At 44.5% G+C, this 20987-nt stretch overlaps 1 protein-coding gene across 3 annotated transcripts in view; it reads left to right on the top strand.

The window, feature by feature from the left end:
• LOC123799451 (uncharacterized) overlaps positions 1–20987 on the top strand; it is a 169566-nt gene that overhangs the window by 18875 nt on the left and 129704 nt on the right. The window lies entirely within an intron of this gene.

Genomic DNA, 20987 nt, shown 5'->3' with positions numbered 1-20987 from the left:
TACACTTGTTAGTGACTTTTATGGAATATTATTAGAGATGTGAGGAAATAAGTTCCTAATTATGCCTTGCAGTTGCCATGCCATTCAGTTAACAAATACTTTTAAAATTACGAAGAACGAACAATTTCTATTGTTTAGAGATAGATACTGAAATATTTACAGATGAAATATCTGGGATCTGCTTAAAAAAATACAGGTTGTCTGAAAGAGTGGGTGGGAATATAGATGAAACAAGAGTAGCCATGAATTGATAATTCTTGAAGCTTAGTGATGGTCCATGGGGGTTCGTTATAATATCTTCTATTTTTGTGTATGTGTGGTATTTTCCATAATGAAATATCTAAATGATTTTTCCTTGGGAAGGAGCTGAAGTTTATTTCTCAAGGAAAATTACAGTGATCAGTTTTCGTTGTAAGCATATGTTCCTTAAATTACAAATCATGGGTCCGAACATGTTGTAAATCCAGTTTGGGGCTGGTAGACTGGTGAGGAGGAGGAGGAGGACGAGAAGGAAAATGCCAGTCGCAGCTTCTACTTCACTGAACGTCAGCTGTGTGCGAGGCCCTGTGCTGCGTGCTTTACACCTTTCTTTCATCCTTGAGATAGCGATGCATCCTTGCTTTGTAGGTGAATAAACAGATAGAGATGAAATTACTTGTAAAGGTCGCGTGCTCTGTGACAGAAGTGAGGCATCTAGGACCCAAAGTGAATTCTTTCTCTTTTTAATTTATAAGGAGACTGCACATAGTGACACAGTTGGGCTGGAACTATGAATTCAAGTTATGTGAGCAGGAAGGGATTTTAGAGATGCTTTCGTCGGAGTGGCACACAGATGACGTGCTTGCTCCCTGCTCCCGTGCCCATGGTAGCACACACGGCTGATGGATCGTGGCTCAGAATCCCACTCAACATAGTGTCCCAAACAGGTCAGTTGGCTCAGAGCTGGCATTCCTTTAGAAACCTATTCATCACCTCTCATGCCTCTGACCACCTTACCAGATGAGAAAACTGAGGCCCGGGGAGGGGCAGGACTGGCTCAGAATCTCCCAGTTAATAGGTATCAAAGCCCTCATTTCTTCTGGCATCAGTCCAGGGCTCCTTTCACCACAATAGCTAAGGCTCCTTCCAGGTCAGACTTTTATGATTCTACATGTCTGGATACATGCAAACTGCTTAGAACAGTGCCTGGTACACTCTAAGGACTGGATCGGTATTGGCTATTATTATTATTATCATTATTTATTATAAGGAGGCCCAAAGTAAAATGTGCCCACTCTCAGATGTAAGAGCTGTGCCTAAAACCAGGTCAGTTTGCAAAAGCATCTACTAGTTTCCTAAAATGGTAACAGAGCCCTAGGCCAAAGCTGGCCAGACAGCTGCAGCCTCAGGCCCCAGGGCCCCCTGGCAACACAGACTGCTCAGCCTTTGGTCCCCAGTCACTGCTCCTGTGGAATGTGTGTGGAGAGCACCGTTCTGAGGGCTCTGTCTGCTGTAGATTGATGATGGAAAGCAGCCGACCTTAGCGTTGCCTCTGTGTGGCGCCAGCAGCACCCCACCAGCCTCACCTTGTCCAGGCTTGGCAGATCCATAAACCACTCGACTGGCTCAATGAGTTCCTGTTCTGATACGGCAACCGGATTTGGGCTTGGCACCTAATCGGGGGTCTCCCTCTCCTGTCCCGAAGACTCTTGAATCGTTCGATGACTCTGACCGACATTACTTCCGCCACTCACAACCAAATTTTCATACATACAGAAAATGTCCTGCTGCCAAAGGCTTTTATTCTTTGGTGGTTTCGTGGGTTGGTTCTGCTTTCCCCAGGAGCTTAGGAATGATGCAGGTATTGTGAGCGGAATTTGTTTTTTTTTTTTTTTTTTAAATCTGTGAATTAAACAGCTAAGAAGCCCGTGTAATTTGTATGACAAGTGACAGCTTGTGTGAAAATAACTTACCCATATCCTGTTACACATTTGCATCCATTACGCCCGGTAAAGCCGTATGTCACTGATAGACCATTAAGTCGTAGTCACCAGTGTTTTCCTAGGTGAAAGGGTAATTATTTTTGCTGTTTGTTCATAATTTATTAATAGTCAGTGAAGAACATTAGGGTAAAGGATTATTTCAAACAAAGTGACAGATCAAATGTGTGGAAGGCCTAGTGATCTAGTTGATAAGAAAAGCTATTAGCGTAAAGATAAGCTTTCGTTTGGTATCTGCATTGGCTACTACTGATTGGCATTTCAGATAAAATAGGCGTGTACAGAAGACTGAATATGGAGAGTACCAGTAAACGGTTTCGCTTCGGATGGAATCGGCTGTGTTCTGGAGGACGAGCAGATCTCCTCTAGCGTCATATGCATGCCGGGGGTAGTTTGCAGCGTGATTTCAAGTGGCACGTGGATATTTTTTCTCTTAATAGTTACGTATTTATCTTAAATGTGCTAGGAAAACAGGGTAACTTACAAAACACGTGATTTCTTGGATTATTTAATGTTTATTTTGCTTAGGCTGAGGTTAAATTAGATATTTATGTTTGGAAAAGTGAGTCAAAGAAAAGAAATAAGTGAATAACAGTAAAGGTAGTGGTCAGATCTGACAGAAGTTGAGAGAATGATATGTGAATTAATGATGTTTAAAGAACAATGGACTAAAGACTCTTTAGAACGTTGTGATTAGCTTTTGTTCACTGGGGATGGCCCGTTTCTTGACGTAGTATATGTCTTATGTCGAAACCATCCGGAGCTCTTACAATATTCCGCCTTCGATTTAAATTTTCAGCATAATGTTATTCTTTAACTTGTGAAGCAAAAAGCAAAACAAAGTGTGGAATGTGATTCAAAGCAGGTATTGGGGGGCATTTTTCTTCTGAGTGTGAGATGAAAAAAGGTGAAAGTCATAAGTGTGTGCTGGGCTTAAAGATAAGCTGAGGTCTTGTCCAAACTCCGCCACTCACCTCCTATCTGATCTCCGGAATGACCTCAACTTTCCCTGGACCTCAGTTTCCACATCTGTAAAACGAGGAGTTGAGTTGCCCTCCAAGTTACCACCTGGCCCTGAGTTTTTGACTCATTCAGAATTCTGAGAGGTGGGAGAAGTGAAGCTACCCTTAGTGGCCTGATGTTCTGGGAAATTTAATGTATTCCTTAGCCTTTGAAATGGGAGTTACTAACATCAGAAACTCAGTTGATCTCTTAAAGTGGACTAAATAACTTCTTTAAAGGGAGCAGCACTCATCTGGAATGTAAATTGGGGTGTGCTTGTTAAAGTAAAACCCAGTTCCATTCATCACACACAGCTTTTTGGTAATTGGCGTCCCTAACTAGGCTCAGGGACAGGGTCAATGGTGATTTCCCAAGTGAGCAGAACTCTAAAGCTGATTCTTGTAAACAGAGAGGAAGTTAGAGGAATGGGAAAGACAACTCAATCAGAGAGGGTAGCTTGAACTAGGACCTGGAGAAGGAAAAGAACATGGTTCATTTAGGGAAATGCAAGTACTCACGGACACAGCACAAGATCCTTGTGGCGCCCCCCTGTGCCTGGCACTGACAGGTGATCAGGACAGATAGTTGCTTGGTCAGGCTGCAGTGCGTTGAGGGAAGGGGAGTGAGACGTTGGTGAGCAGGACTGTCCCTTGAAGGGGCCTCAGAGGCCTTGCCAAGGACTGAAGAGTTTGCTACGCCTGCTGCCCACTGGAAGCAGGCAATGGTTAAGGGGCGCCTGGCTGGCTCAGTCAGAAGAGCATGTGACTCTTGACCTCAGGATTGTGAGTTCGAACCCCACGTTTGGTGTAGAGATTACTTAAAAATGGAGTCTTAAAAGAACAAACAAACAAAAACCTTTCCTTTAATAAAAAAAAAAAAAAAAGGAGGGTGGCTCAGTCGGTTAAGCATCTGCCTTGGGCTCAGGTCATGATCCGAGTCCTGGGATCCAGCCCCACATCAGGCTCCCTGCTCAGCAGGGAGTCTGCTTCTCCCTCTGTCCCTCACCCCTCTCTCACACTCTCTCTCAAATAAATAAATACAATAAAATAAAAAGAGAAGAAAGCTTTGAGATCAGAACTGTGGGAAGGATGGAGGCTTTGGGATGTACTTGCCCTCCTCCAACAGCTCAGTTCCTGTTGGGGTTTTCCTGTGAGGGAATCTTCCTGAATTTGGTCACTTGAAGGCCCCCTTGAGGCTCTAATGATAAATGTCCTTGACCCTTTAGCCGGGGGCCGGCGGAGGACCAATGACTGTGCCTAGCATGGGCCCCACTGTGGTCTCAGATGCTGACTCACAAATCCCCCCCCCCTTTTTTTTTGGTGAAAGCTGACTCTTCCATTTGAGTTTTGTGCTTGGACAAGGAAGCACAATCTCAGGAGATATTTCTGTGGATTAAAAACCATGGGCGTGTTTCTTCTTGCAGAAATTCTTCACTTTGTAGCTAATTTGCACAGACTGTGCAAGTGCCATTCTAGAGACAAGCTGCTTGATCCTTCTGCTGGGTGTAGACACGAGCAGCCTGTTCCCGCCTAACAAGCAGATCTGGGGAAGCCCCTGCCAATCTGGTGAAAGTACAGCGTTGGAGCACAGGAGACTCAGTGTGAGCCAGGCACCCAGGGCTGGGCGTGGGTTTCTAGTTAGCTCCATTACGAAGAGAGGGGAGGGAGCATCTGGACAGGTGGCCTCTTGCAGTGAGTCACACACTGCCCTTTGAAACTGCAGTAAAGAGAAGCCCCCCTGCACCCCAAAAAACACACCCCCAAACTTAAAAAGAGTTCCACCAGCACTGTTCATTTTAAGCTTTGCATTCGATACCTGTCCATTTGAGGAGTTAAAAAGTAAAAGAAGAGGGGCGCCTGGGTGGCACAGTCGTTAAGCGTCTGCCTTCGGCTCAGGGCGTGATCCTGGCGTTATGGGATCGAGCCCCACATCAGGCTCCTCCGCTATGAGCCTGCTTCTTCCTCTCCCACTCTCCGTGCTTGTGTTCCCTCTCTCACTGGCTGTCTCTATCTCTGTTAAATAAATAAATAAAATCTTAAAAAAAAAAAAAAGTAAAAGAAGAGTGGCAGACTCGGACTGCCGAAATTCCAGATCTGGCTCTGCAGCTGGCTCGCTGTGGGGCCCAGGGCAAACAGAGCAATAATGTGCCTTTTTTACAAGATTCTGGGGTGGAGGAATGTAAAGAACTTGGCCAAGCTCTTGGGAGGTGTTCACAAGCTCTTGTGATTACCTGGCGGACATTGTCGTTTTTCTGGTAACCATCACCTTTCCCCCCGACACTGAACCCTGTAGTAACCATTAACAACTTACGTGCATGGAGTACGGAGTTTAGCAAAGTTTCTGTGTTTCCTGACAACTAGGAGTTCAACTGAGCTGGAAGGTAAGTGGGACAAGTGTCCCTTCTATTGTGTAGGGAAGGAAGCAAAAACTGGAGCAGCTAAGGGATTTGACCAGATTCCTAAAGTGAATAAAAGACAAGTCGGCACACAGATTCGATCTTCTGATTGAAGTCTTGTGCTGTTCTCGTGCCACAGCTCCGCTCTTACGCCAAGAGTGTCCCCTCGCTTCTGTAAGTGAACTATCCTTGCTCTTAGGAATCAGAGCACCACCAGCCACCGGGGCCCTGACGTGAGCACCGGCAGGGGCACCTCTGTGTCCTCGTTTCAGGGGCAGGCAGGCAGGCAGGGGAGAAGTTAACAGGGCTTTGGCAGGGGCGATACAATCATGACTGTGATAAATCCTGAAAACCCAAACCCAGTATTCCATTCCATTGGCGTTCGGGGGAGGGCTCCTTGCTGCTTTGTGGCTGCCTTGGGAAAACGCACAGGCAACATCAGCTTGGACAGTGAGTGTGATTCAATCTTTGCAGGGACAGCAGCAGTTCCAGGGATGCCCCCTAACCACTACCCGTGTAGTTCACAGCGGACATCACGTTTGGGTCTGAGAGTATAACACTCATCTGTCTCAGAAGGCTCCGACTCAAGTCCGTATCCTCCAGCAGCATTTCTTGTTGGTTCATTGTGGTTTGTGGAACCAGGTCACCTGTACTTTGTAGATTCTGGTCCTGTGACCTGCAGGTTCCTTCTCATTAGAATGCACCTCGGATTCCATAGTTTTGAGTTATTGCTTAAATGCCATCCCTTCACATCCACAGAGACTAATTGTACTGCAACCGAAGACCTCAGTGTGAGCTATCCTTGCAGAGCGTCCCGCAACGTCAGAGAGAGGGCAGGACTGTGAGCACCCCTGCCTGGGTCCTAATCCGGGGCAGCTTGCCGGGTGGGAAAGATCCTTCATCTCTGTGGCCGATGTTTCTTCTTGTCTAAGATGAGAGATCTGAGGCCGTATCCAAGTCTCCTTCAGCTTTTTAAATTCTGATGTTTAAGCGGTAGTTTAGGAACAATGTAGAAGAATCGACTGGAACACTTCACTAAAACTGAGACTTGCTGAGTTGTGGAGACATGAATATTTTTATTCTTTGAGAAATTTGTTTTGTAGCTGACCCAGGGATTAAGAAAAACATATTATTAGACAGTTTCTATGTATTGCCTTTGCATGGAAGCTAAAGGCTTTTTATTAAAATTTAAAAGTGTTTTTATTCTTATTTTCTTAAAAAATATCTTGAGGGGTTGTCATCCTGTCCAGAAGTTCCTATGTGTGGTTTATGGTCAGAAACATGGAGAAAGGTCAGAAACATTGAAAAGGTCCAGGATCCCTAGGTATCTCCCAGACCTGTGGAATTAGAGTATCTGCGCTGTAAGGCCCGGCAGTCTGTGTTTCAGAACAAGCAGAGAGTCAAACAAACTTCCCGTGTGATCCTGATGCACAGCCAGGTCTGGGAATCACTGCTAGGTCGGCTGACGTTGTGATGTTGGCGAGTCAGTTTCTGATTCCTGGCTCTGCCCTTCTCCCTCCAGTAGTTTTGTGTCGTGCTCAGGGTGAGCCGCGGGGAATGATCTGGGTTATGGAGTGGTCGGTGTGTAGGAGAGGACGCCCAGGCCTGTACCAAGGACCGGGGATGATTTTTCCCGTCTGAGCAGGCTGATCATTTGGCTGCATAGCACACTCTGTCTTTGGTGCCCTCTTTCTGGGGACTTCTGACCTCCCGCGTGTGCCCCTGACCCAGTGCAGCTCCCTCCTCATAGAAGTCAATAATCCCATCCTACTCGGATTGCTTTCTTTCATTTTGGGGTCACCGTTTTATTGAGATATCACTGACATTTCATACAATTCACCCACTTAGAGTGGGTAGCACAGTGGATTTAGCATATTCACAAATAGGTGCAGTCATCTCTTTTCAAAGAAACCCTGTGCCTCTGGCCCCCAGTCCTGCATGGCCTGCCACATCCCCCAGCACTGCAACCACTGATCCGCTTTCTGTCCCAACAGATTTGCTTCTTCTAGACGTGATGTATAAACAGAGTCAGAGACTATGTGGCCTTTTGTGACACTTTCACTTAGCATGTTTCCAGGGTTCATCCGTGCAGTAGTGAGTATCAGCACTTCATTGCTTTTGATGGTCCAGTAATATTCCATTGTATGGCTAGCCTACATCTTGTTGATCTCTTTATCCACTGGTGGACATTTGGGTTGTTTCCACTTTTTGGCTATTATGAATGATGCTGTGTGAACATTGGTGTATAGATTTTTATGTAGCTATGTGTTTTCATTTCTCTTAAATATATACCTAGGTAGGGTGTTGTAGGCCAGACGGTTACTTAATGTCAAACTTGGACTGTTTTTCAAAGTGGCTGCGCCATTTTACATTCCTGCCAGCAGGATAGGAGGGTTCCAGTTTCTCCTTGTCCTTGTAAACGCTTGTAATTTTGCCATAACAAAAACAGCCATTCGAGTGAGTGTGGAGTGATATCTCATTGTGGTTTCCTTTCTTCCTTTTTAAAGGGGATTCCTGTCAAAGATAATTTATTTAATCCATCTACAAAAGATATCTCTCTCCCTCTCTCTCTCTCTCTACATATATATATATAATATATATATATATTATATATATATTTATTTTAAAGATTTTATTTATTTATTTGACAGAGAGAGACAGCCAGCGAGAGAGGGAACACAAGCAGGGGGAGTGGGAGAGGAAGAAGCAGGCTCCCAGTAGAGCAGGGAGCCTGATGTGGGGCTCGATCCCAGAACCCTGGGATCACGCCCTGAGCCGAAGGCAGATGCTTTAATGACTGAGCCACCCAGGCGCCCCTACAAAAGGTCTTTTTAAAATCAAAATTAACTTTTAATTGTTTACTGTAAAAAAAAAAACCTAGAAAATACAGATAAACAAAAAAGTGGAAAACCCAAATCACCCACAATGCCACCACCTGGGGAAACCAGTGTTCCACTACGGAGCATCTCCTCTTAGATTTCTTTCTTATGCAGTATTCACTTTTAAGAGGAGAATTTGGTAGACTCAGTGAAACCAATGGTAGGATTATGGGGGAGATATTTTTGAGCAAGAAGAACCCTGACCTTTCCCCTTCCCACCTGAGGTAAGACCAGGGTTGTGCCTCTTGGCTGCATTCCTGTGAAGGTTCTGACCTATGTGGTAAATGGAAGAAATGCTCTTCTGTCTGACCCCAGCAGTCTGTTGAGAAACATATTTAACTTTTAGCAATGTTGCTGTTAGCAGTCGCTGAATGAACATCCCTGATGCCACTTAGACTTCCAGTATGGCCTTGGGTGTGGGTTGGGGGTGGAAGGTTCTCTTATACCTTGAACCTAAGAAATTTTGACATGTGCTGTGAGAGGCATACTTTCTTTTTTAAGCATTGATCACATTGGACTCACTGGCTGAAGGAAAAGATCATGCGCGTTGCAACACTGTCTTTGATACATGACCCACATGTTGGCATTGATTTAAAAAAGGCAATCTTTTTCTAACAGCCCGCTGATTAAGAATTCAGTGGTAACTTCTTATTTTCATAACAACAGAAACTGTCAAGACTTCATTGTAGGGGCACCGGGGTGGCTCGTTTCGTTGGGCATCTGACTTCGGCTCAGGTCATGATCTCAGAGTCCTGGGATGGAGCCCCGCGTCTGGCTCCTCACTCAGTGGGGAGTCTGCTTGTCCCTCTGCCCCTCTCCCACTCATTCTCTCTGTCTCTGTCTCTCTCTTTTTCTCAAATGAATAAATAAAATCTTAAAGAGTTCACTGCGAATCCATGATTTGTACCTTAGAACGTACGCTCCCTTATCCACAGTGGTGCTCTAACTGGCAGCGAGGTGCCAAGGCTAGCGCAATCTATTTTATATTTTTGCTCCAATAATAAAAACTAAATATTGTGGAGCACTCACTGTATGTCAGGTGCCCTCCAGTCTTTTACGTGCATTATTTCATTTCATCCTCACAGCCATCTTACGAGGGATGATTAATCACGATCCCAGTGTTATGGATAAGGAAGCTGAGGTTACACATCTTGGCTTGGACATGCAGTCTGGCTGTGCTAGCATTCCAGAAAATGGTACTTGTCTAAAACTTATAATAAAACAAAACAGGAAAACAGTATGATTGAAGAAAGAAGGTTTGCTTGTCTGGACTGCCTGTGCCACTCCCTGACTGAAAGGCTCTTTCTGTTTTTTGTTGGATGTCACACACTGGGCTACCTCAGGGGAGGGCTCCCTCTGTCCTGCCCCTACTGCTTGGAAAGGAGGGTCTAGAATTAGGTGAGGTAAACCTCTCCTGCACGGGACACCACTCCAACTATACACTTTTGACTAATGAAGCACTTTTTCTGGGAATGCACTTGAGGAATGAGAAGAAGCTAGGATTGTTTCAACTCCTTTTTCTTGATCTCGCCATCTTGAGACACCAGGTCGTGAGAGGAATGAGAGCTGTGCACTGGGAGCCTTAGGAGGGTGGGGTGGTAGCTCAGGCATGGGAGCCCTTGGAAGGGCCTTTTTGGGGAGATGGACGATCTGTGAGTGGTCCAGGGCATGGGGGCAGGAGGACAACGTTAACCGCCAGCCGGCTGTGAGCCAGGCACTGTGCTGGGCTCTTCTTGGAGATTGTGTTGTAACAAGTGCTGTAGTCATAAATAGCTGATACAGTTCTATTTTATTCTGACCACCACTCAGTGAAGTAGGTGTTATTAGCTGCCCGAAACCCTTTTGGAATAGAGCTGGTGTGAACAGTTAAGACAGTCATCCCTGTTGAATGGACATGTTTGCAGGCACAGAGAGATGAAATAATGTGTTTCCCAATCCCCAGATGACAGAGCCAGGGCTGCAGTTCTGCTCTGATTCCAGAGGCCGTGTGAGTATATATTTAGTTAATTTTCTGGAGCCTATGAATCTAAGTCCCGTGCACTCTTGTGGGACCATGGCGTGGGGTTGGAGCGAGCGGTCTGCTAGCCTAGTCGGAAGGAGGCCAGGATTCCGTGATTGCTGACTTCATGTCCCATCTTTTACCAAAAACTAATAGGAATGAGTTGAGAGTTTCAAGCAGTGTTTCTAAAGCCTTTTGTGGTTAGGGCCTCAGGATTAGGGTCAGAACTAGATTGGAGTTCAGACCTTGGGCTACTTATATATACTCCATTTGCTTTTATTTGTGAGAAGGGGGTAATACTGCCCATTCGGCAGAGTTGTTGGGATGGTAATATTTGGTACATGGTAAATGCTCAGAAACGTTAGCTGTTACTGTTATCACCACCTATGGATGCCCTTTCATACTCCCCTGACGCTTTCTTTTTTCTTTTCCTTTTTTTTAAGATTTATTTACTTATTTATTTCACGGAGGGCAGAGAGAGAGGGAGAGTGTCTTAAGCAGACTCTGTGCTGGGCGTGAAGCCCCACAGGGGGCTTGATCTCATGACCCTGAGATCACAACTCGAGCAGAAACCAAGAGTTGGCTGCTTAACTGACTGCGCCACCCAGGCGCCCCTCCCCCCACTTTCTTATTGTCCCTTGGAGGGGCCTCCTTGACACCCTCTACCATCCACCGCCATTGAGACCCACGAGATTCAATGATTTTATGGAAAATTATTCAGGAATTTTGTTGATTCTGCCTGTGTTTGAAGTTTGCTGTTTGGATGCCTTCAGGCTCTGGGAGACTCACTGGCTGCACTGGGTCTCCCAAGGCTGTGTGTAGCTTCCATATTGACACCTATCTAGGGCCAGCACTGCTCTATCAATTCTTTATTAAGACCCCTTATTTTTTATTTATGATGCTTGCGTGTTCATTAAAAATGGCACTCCCTGTTGGGGATACCATCAAGGCTTTTAGCCAGTTTTTATCAGGTTGTTAGAGTAGATATGAATATTTTAATAGAGTGAAAGAGCAAAGCCTTCAACAAACTTAATTTGTTCTGGAATCTAAGTGACAGGCTTAACAGGGGTGCCAAGTAATTCAGTATAATCAGCCCAGATAGTGGAATAAGGAACACAATTAAATGGACCAGGGAGCTTTTCCAGAGAGGCCACAAGGGGATTTTCTACCCCTGAGCAGCTGTAAGTCACTGTATACTGCATCCTTTGAGTCCAGGTAAGATCTTGCATAGCCACAGGCAGCTTCTAGCCCCTGTTAAGTTCCCAGGAAGCCAGGGGGAGCGTTTTTGCAGATTCCATTTTAACATTTATAGAATTCTTTTCCCAAGATGCTGATCTTATTAAATTATGTACAAAATGATGGATAAGTCAGGTCCGTGCTGCCCATTAAAAGCGTATTTGGGGCCTCAGTCTTGATTGCAATCCTAGATGCCGTGGCTGGTTTCTTGGTGTAGTTTAAAAATTATCCACTTGGGGGAGCTTTATGATTGAATTTTAAAATCCATATTAGATTTTTATATGCGACGTGAGATCCAGATGAATACCACCCCCCCCCCACTCCAGTGACAAGCTACTGAAGCAAGCAATGGTTGCAGAAATACAATGATAAATCACCGGGAGTGGTTTTACTTTATTGGCAATTCCTCCCTCTGGATTTTGAAGTTATTCTTGATTTTTTAAAAGCTTCCCTTTCAAACTAAAATAGTTAAAAGATAAAATAAAGAATAGCAGTACTTTCTGCTGTTTCTCGGATGAGTGTTCTGCATAAGTATGCAGACATCAATGCATACTTAAATAAATGCTTGTCCCACTTAATTTTAAATAGCCAAAGCACCAGAAAAATCTCCTTTGAAGTTTTATGAACATGGTCAATTGCAAAGAGGATAAAATCATGAAACCAAATGTCTGAGCAGGGAATGCTATTTTCCAGAGTATTCGCCATGTAACTCTCCATCACTCTTTCTCTCTTTCACATAGGTTGGGCACGGAGAGGTCTAATGAAGGACAGTCCCTTGCTGCCCGGGCATATGTCCAAGTTCCAGATGGTCTTTGGGGTCTACCCAGATTTGGACAGTTTTGAAATAATGGAAAGCTAGTTAGGGTTCCTAATTAGGACATTTGCTAGAGAATGTTGTCACAATATGGACGCACTATTAACCCAATTTACTATGGAATAAAATGAAACCAATTATAAGCCCACGTACACAAGTGTGACTCTATGTGCCCACCTGCCCGCACAGAGGGAGCGGGAAAGTGTTTCTCAGGGGGGGATGGCTTGCTCATTGTCTAAAGCTCAGTGTTGTTCTGTTCTCTTCTTTTCTCCTCTTTGTCTTCTGCTTTTGAGTTGCCATTATAGATTCTCCCCTCATTTACTTAGTGTTCAATTATTATATTAATATGGCTCTGCTATTTTGACAAAGCCTCCTTCTTGTTTTTCCTCTTCACTCTCCAGAAGAGGAAGGGAGGAACGCCGGAGGGTCGCCTTTCAGCCTTCTGTCCCTCCGGTGAAGGGCATCGCGGTGTCTGAGCAGCTGCTGCTGTCCCTGCACTTGCTTCCTTCCGTGCCATTCGCTCCCGCCCCCACCGCCCGGGCTCACCTGGCTCCACCTCTCTCTCACTGGGCGGCCTGGCCTGTCTCCACGCGAGCATCACACTCTGTCGTCAGTGCTCCGCGAGGACGAGTCTCAGGTAGCTGCTCCAGTGGGCGCCCCACTCCTCTCCTCCCCCCAGTCACTTGTTCACCATCTTCATTGGTCACATCGATATGACTTTCACTGTCTGCTCAGTGGAGGAGAAATCTCGCTTCCTCAGGAACCCTGTTGCTCCCACCAGGAAGACTTTTCTTCAGGAGAAAAAAAATTGCTGCTCACTCTTAATTTTTATTTTCTGGTCTTTGGCTTTAACGGAGTGGTTTTCAAACTTTTCTTTGTAACCGTGGACTTTTTTTTTTTTTTTTAAATAAATCACACGCAGAAGCCCAGAGCAGTCCATGCCTGACTTCAGAGAGCTCTGTGGCCGATTGTTTTCCAAGACAGCTGAAACCAGTGCCGCTGACATCTTTTACAGTAGGGCTCTGCTGCTTCTCCCATCACGGGCTGCCATCTGCTTCTCCTCCCCTTGGACCGACGGGGGGGGATGTGGAGGTAGCAGCGCTGACCAGGTCCCACCCCCAGCTTCGAGAGGCCTCGCGGCTCCCACGTGCGTCTTCACGGGCCCTTGCCCTGAGACAACCGGGTGAGGAAACTGCCCCTTCTGTCCTCTTGGGCCCTTACCCTCAGACCACCGGGGGAAGAAGCCGCTCCACTCTGCCAGAGGAGGAGAGGCAACGGGGATGAGAACCGAGGCCACCTAGCTCACATCCGGTACTGAGCGCTGGGCGCGTGAGGAAGCGTCTCGGCCCTTCCCGTCCAGGTGGTTCCCCAGCTGACGGCAGGAGGATGAGCGAGCCTACCAGAAAAGCAAAGGAACCACCCAGCAAAGTGCAGAATCAAGAGAAATCGTCAATTCTTGCGATTTTAAGCCACTAAATTTTGGGCTTACGTAGATGACTGAACTAGAAATAGAAATAGATGGTGGAAAGAGGTGCCCTTCAGGAAAATCTTATGCTAAGTCCTCTGTGTGTGTGTAAGCCAGCTTATTTTTAATGATGAAATCAGTTTCTGCGCTTTGACAGTGCAAACGCAGAAGAGACGGCTTCCAGTGGCCCCACGTTACTGCCTCCCCCTGCCCGTCCTGCCCGCTCCTCCCCGCGTGCCACACCACGTCATGACTGAGCTTGTTGTGTGTGTTTCTACACCGTGAACATTGTATAGATGCTTTGTGGAGAGCTTTACATAAAATCGGATTTGTTTATAAAGCCTTACATCTCTTATGTTGCTAAGAGATCCCTGTATCTAAGGGCACGGAAAGGCCCATCTGCTCTGATGGCAGCAGAGGGAGGATTCAAGAGCCCAGCCTAACCCCACGCCCTTGCGGCAGGGCGGATGGGAAGGATAGTGGATGGGAAGGCCGCTGGCTTAGCACACTCCAGTGCCTGCTGGAAACTCATAGTCGTCAAGATCAGCCAAACCGACTAGGTAGATGTAAAGTACGTATGTTACTTTTCTACTGTAAGTGGGTGATTTTTTCAGTTCTAAGGAGACAGCTGCTAGGGCTGCTGTTGCACATGAACCTATCCTTGAATGTTGGACTTCGTGTCCATCTTCCTAGTACTACCTGGGTAATAATTACCATATTCCCAGTTCTTACTGCGTGTTGGGCTCTGTGCTCAGCACTTCACATACATTGTCCCATGTAGTTTTCCCAAATGAGGAGGTGAGGCAGGTTATGATTGGGTTCATTTTACAGATAAAGAAGTGAGGACTCAGAGCGAAGGCATTTATCCATCAGGGCCGGGGCACCGCACAACTCCAGAGGGCACCATTCACATGGTTGTCTGTATAGTTCACGTGGTGGCCCTACCCGAGGTAGCAGTCAAGGGGGTGGCAGAGCTGGAATTTCAGACTCCCAAACCTGAGCACTTCATTTTATATGACTTTATTAAAATGTTTCGGTTCCCTAACTACTTTGTTTCTTCTATCTCTATCTCTGTGTCCCAGTGTGAGTCTGTCCAGCCACCTGTTCATCCATCCATCCACCCATCCATCCATCCATCCATCCATCCATCCACCCACCCATCCACCCATCCATCCACCCACCCATCCACCCACCCATCCATCCATCCACCCATCATCCACCCATTCATCCATCCACCCATCCACTCATCTGTCCATCCATCCATCCGTCCATCCATCCACCCATCCACCCATCCAGCCATCCATCCACCCACCCATCCACCCACCCATCCATCCATCCACCCATCCATCCACCCATTCATCCATCCACCCATCCACCCATCTGTCCATCCATCCACCCATCCATCCATCCACCCATCCATCCATCCACCCATCCATCCATCCACCCATTCATCCATCCACCCATCCACCCATCCATCCATCCATCCATCCACCCACCCATCTGTCCCTGCCTCCTTCTCTCTACCTACCACTCACCCAGTCATCTGTTGAGTTAAATCAGTGAAGGTATGGAGTGTCAATAATTAAGGTCTGAATTTCCAGTTTCTTGAAATATACATGGAAACATGAATTCTCTAATGTGCATTCTTATTTTTAAGTTCATTTGAAATAAAAATTTTAATTACTGAATGTTTAAAACAACCAGAAAAGAAAATCATTTTCTAGAAACCCATGTGCCCACAATACAGATTTGTACTGTGCCGTAATTGCTTCAGATTTCTTTTGTCCCTCATTTTAAAAATGAAAATAGAAAAATGAGAGTTGAAGCTCTGCCCCCTCTCTTTTACTTCTTTCCCAGCTTAAAGATGGCATGTCCTATCCCCATGCATGGTTTTGTATATTTACTACATCTGTGTGTATCCATAAATAATACTTAGTATTATTTTGAGTTTTACAGGTTGCATTTACCATCAATATGCTTTTGCACCTTGCTTTTGCCCTTCAACACTGTATTTTTTGAGATTTATTCATTTTGACATGTATACATCTAACTGATGAGCCGTTAAGTTGTTTTACTTCTTTTGCTGTTACAAACAATGCTGTAGAGAACATCTTGGAACAGTCTCCTTGTCCACAGGTGCATGCGCTTCTGTAGGGCAGACACTGGGGAATGGAAATGCACGTCTTCCGCTTTCCTGTTCAAAATACTCTTCGAAGTGGTTGTCCCTGTTTACCCCCGACAGCACTCTACTGCAGTTTCTGTTTTCCCACATCTCGCTACAGCTCATGTTATCTAGTGTGTATCAAATGGTGTCTCATTTTTGATTTCTGTTTCCCAGAGCATCATTGAATAGTTGTGTAGGTCATTCAGATTTCCTTTTTGTGGAATGCTTAGTCATAATTAATATCCTTTGCCTATTTTTCTACTGGATAGTCTTTGACTTTCTTATTGATTCATAGGAAGTTTCTCGTTTCTGGTGTTGTTATTGTTGTTAAATCTTTTCTGGAAACAGATCCTTTATCAGTTAATTTCATTGCAAGTACCTTCTATGTCAATAAACATAGTTTAGCAGGCTCCGTTCAGTCTCTTGCAACTGTGGGTCTTCACATCTCCTGGGTAAGCATTCAGAATGTTATAGGTCATTATGTATTACTGGTCATTACCTATTACTAGTCAGTCAGACATGGCCAAAAACCAACATGGTAAGAATTAGGCATTGCTAATGACCTCATTTATCAGACCTCTATTTCTCTTCTTCCTAACTTTTGCCTATCAAAACCAGTCTAGCAACTGCTGAGTCAGCATAAGGAACTAAAAGGCTTGTTCCTGGTGGTAACTAATGAGTCAAATCAATGAAAGAGAATGAATTCACAATAAGTCTATCTTACCTAAAACAAGCCAATCCTCAGCATAAATAATCCACATTATATTTCATGTGTCCTGGAGAGAATAAGTTCATTTAATTGAGTCTTCTCAGCCAGCTGCATCAACAGCTTCAATAATGACCTGTAGGTAACGACCTGTAACACTGTGGGATCAGTGGCCCTAGAGTAGGTCATGGAATCTGTATATCAAAAAGCTGCTCCGGAGGATTACGATCTGTGACCTTATTTGGAAATCTGTGAATTCGGCCATCTGGTTTTCTGGGCACCACTCTGTCTTTACTATGTGGCTACCTTCTGTGGAAGAGGGTATTTTCCCCCAAGATAAGGCAAGAAGCAGATCCAGATACGGGAAGAGGATCCCAGGGAAGAACAAGAGCTTCCTCCCCATCTCAGGTACCCCCTGCAGACTAGCTTCCTATCTGAAAATCTCTCTCATTCCCATTAATTGCCATTAGGAGTCTTCACAACTCTTTCCATCACTCTGGCTTGAATGAAACAAGCGCAACAGAATACAATCCATTGCACGTCCTCCGAAGTGAGACACACAGGGGAGCTGGGGGACTGGTTTCTTATTGCTAACCTGTGAACTGGTTCCCTGATTCCTAAGATTTTTATTTTATTTTGTTTTTGGAAATGTGCTCTAAGTCTCATGATCCATTTAAAAGCACAGTCACAGCTGCTAAACCTCTTGGAGTAGAACCCTGAAGACTTTGTGTGACTCTGTGTTTTGCTAACGTCAAGATGATCTTCCTCATCTAGGTTGTTCCAGAGTCAGGCGGAAGGAACCCAAGGGTGGGTCTGAAGGAGGATGTGGGTAATTATCTAGTCCAGCGGCGCCTCCTGTTGGCCCTTTGTTGCCCGCCGAGCTCTGTGGCTTCCGGAAGTGGTTGTTAGGACAGGGATGGACCAACAATGTTCTGTGCTGCGTAAGCTAGGGAGCATTATGTTAAAACATAGTTTTTGAAGTTTCACTTTAACAGAGGAACAGGACCATCCTAATCCTTGAGTGCTTTAGTTCTCCAGGGAACACAGGAGCCTCCAAGGAGTTAGCTAGTTTACATGGGAAAATGATTCTGGCCCTTCCTTCCTGCAGATCAAGTTTCGAGGAGGGTGAAGGGGTGCTTACACCCTTTCCGTGTTCTACTTACACAGTCTTGTGATACGGAGTCTGGCATCAGCTACAGAACAGACTCCTTCATGGGGCTGCATTAACTCTCAGACTAAATCCATGGCCTTGATTGTATTACTCAGGAACTGGTGCCCAGGTAGATAAAATGGCCTAGTTTCCTGGCTTACTCAGCTTTCTGTTTGTTCTCCCTTTTCCTCTTCTCTGTTTTCCTCTTTCGGTTCTTTCCATAGTCTCCTATGGAGAGAGCCAGTGTTCAAATCCTATCACTTGCTAGCTGTGTGACCTTAGGCAAGTCCTTTAACCTCTTAAAGCCCCAGCTTCCTCTTCTCTAAAATAGGAATAATAATAGTGCCAATCTCATAAGGTAGAATTAGGACTGATAACTTGTAGGGCCCAGTGCAAAGGAAAATGTGGGGCCCTTTTTAAAGAAATTATTAAGAATTTCAAAATGGTGATCGCAGAATGTAAAACCAAGTGTGGGGCCCTCTGAGCACAGGACACTGTGTGTCTGCATAGGTTACACCCCATGAAGCCATGGAATCAATGAGATAAGTAGTATTAGTATTACTCCTATTAGTTTGTGTCTTCTGTTTCCTTTTTGTGCTCTAGGTTTTATGCTCCAGGAATAGCCAAACATGCCCTTCATTGAAACACGCACACCCGTACTTATTATTCAGTTGTTCTTGGGTCCCTTAAGTCTGTTGAGTTCACTTTTTTTTTCTTTTCTTTGCTTGAACCTAATAACAGAAATCATTAGGTATAAGGTTCTGCTTTCATTCAGAATGCCTCCGTTTATATATTCCACTTTTCCTTTGATCCTTCTCCATGTTCATATGAGTGTAATTATACCCCCTACTTTTGTATTCTCCTTATTTCCATGTTGTTCCATGGTTTTCCCAATTAAGTTTTTTTTTTTTTAAAGATTTTATTTATTTGACAGAAATAGAGAGAGCCAGCGAGAGAGGGAACACAAGCAGGGGGAGTGGGAGAGGAAGAAGCAGGCCCATAGCGGAGGAGCCTGATGTGGGGCTCGATACCATAACGCCGGGATCACGCCCTGAGCCGAAGGCAGTCGCTTAAGCGCTGTGCCACGCAGGCGCCCCTCCAATTAAGTTTTTTAAAAAGAAAATAATGAAATTAGAGAGGGAGACAAATCATAAGAAACTCTTAACTACAGGAAAAAAACTGAGTGTTGCTGGAGGGGTGGTGAGTGGGGAAATGGGGTAATGGGGTGATGGGCATTAAGGAGGGCATGTGATGTAATGAGCACTGGGTGTTACATGCAACTGATGAGTCACTGACCTCTACCTCTGAAACTAATAATACACTATGCTATTGAATTTAAGGAAAATTAAATTAAAAAAATTTAAAAAGTCATTTAAAAAAATTAATGAGGTGTTAATTCATTGTTAACAATTAAAACAGATGCTTAAGAAGGAAACGGGCTAGCAAGAGAGGAAATGGGATGGAACCAAGAACTGGAGAGCAAGACAGAAGAGAGATTTCGAGGGCTTATGTGGCTTGGTGACTGGGGTTTGGTTCATAATAATTACAGCTGACATGCTGTGCTGAGTCCTTTCCAGAGCTCATCTCATTTGATCCTCACAATAACCTGAGATGATAGATGGGGTTGTTGTCACTAGTAAACAAAGGAGAAACAGAGGCATTGCGGCATTGCGAAGTCAGTAACTTGCCTTAGCAGAGCTAGTCGGTGTTGGCTCAAAATAGGAACTATCAGGTAGACAAGCTCATACAGGGCTTGTACTCCTATAGGCATGCGTGTGTTTTGTTGTGGTTGGTTGTTAGCTGTGACTGCAGTGTGTTGAAGTCAGTCCTAGTCCTTTTGTCATTTCACCCCTACGTACTTCATTATGCATTTCTAGAAAGCATGGATATTTTCTTATGGAACTGTAGTCCCATACTGATACCTAACAAAATTAGCAGTAATTTTTTGATATTCCTAAGATTTTTATTTTATTTTGCTTTTGGAAATGTGCTCTAAGTCTCATGATCCATTGATCTCATGATATGTAACCTAATCATATTCAGATTCTCTTGATTGTCCCCAAAATGTAATTTTTAAATCTTGATTCATACACATCAGGGAGCAAATAATGATCTCTATATTGCCATGGTTGTTACATTTCTTAACTTTATTTTCATCTATAGCAGACTCATCTTTTTAAAAAATGCCAGTAACTGAAAAAGCCCGGTCAACTGTCCTGTTGAAGTCCCCAACTGGGGTTTGTCTGTCTGCTCCTCCTGATATTACTTGACTTGCAGAACCTGTTTTTTTAATTCCTACACTGTAGGTCGCCTCTCTTCGAGATGTTGTTCTGGGTCATGCAAAAAGCAAATCTCCTTTATTAAATCTCTTTGAGAGATACCCAAAAAGATTAAATTTGTTTCTCAGTGCTTTTCCTTTGGCTTTTTGTATTCGTTTTTAAATATCAGTCTTGTATTTCCCCGAGGGATGGATCATCACTTAACTCTTTTCTCTGCTATTTTATGTTTTGTTTATAGGTTTTTCCTTCTTCAAAAATGCTTTAGTGAACATCTTTGCAAATATAATACTTTCTTATCATCTCCTTAAAATACTTTTTGTCATTTCTAACCCAGAGTTAGGGTGTCGAAAGTTATCACTGTAGTGGTTCAGAAAATTACTTTAGATAGGAATGCATTTTTTTTTTTTACATTAAAAAATTAAAACTTACGGTTTCTCAGATTCAGTTGGAAGATCCCATGGGTTCTTTGGGTAACCACAGACTCGGGGGTGAGTGTATAATTGAAGATGTGTCCCTACAGTCTCTCCTAATATTTTTCAAAGAAATGACAAGAGAGATTGCATTGCATGACCCACAACAACATGTCCAAGAGAGGCAACATACAGTGTAGGGATGAAACGAGGATAATTGTGTGTCACAGTATTGTGATTTGGGCTCATTTCAGTACACCCGTTTTAAAGATTTTCTTTTTAAGTAATCTCCACACCCAGCATGGGGCTTGAACCCACACCCCCGAGATCAAGAGTCTCCTGCTACACGGACTGAGCCAGCCAGGTGCCCCAGTACACCTGTTTTAAAGGAGACTTTGTTTTGGTATGGTCTAGTGGATTCCTGGTTGGTTGTTCTAATGAATTCTACCAAGAGCCAATCCATTTCAAAAAGATTCTTTGTCTGTTTAAGTATCTAAAGCAAAGTAAAA

The sequence above is a fragment of the Ursus americanus genome, chromosome 24, assembly GCF_024610735.1.
Source record: "Ursus americanus isolate L20-20 chromosome 24, mUrsAme1.1.p, whole genome shotgun sequence".
Taxonomy (NCBI): domain Eukaryota; kingdom Metazoa; phylum Chordata; class Mammalia; order Carnivora; family Ursidae; genus Ursus; species Ursus americanus.
The sequence above is the reverse complement of the archived record's forward strand: the minus strand, read 5'-3'. Positions and strand labels throughout refer to the sequence as shown.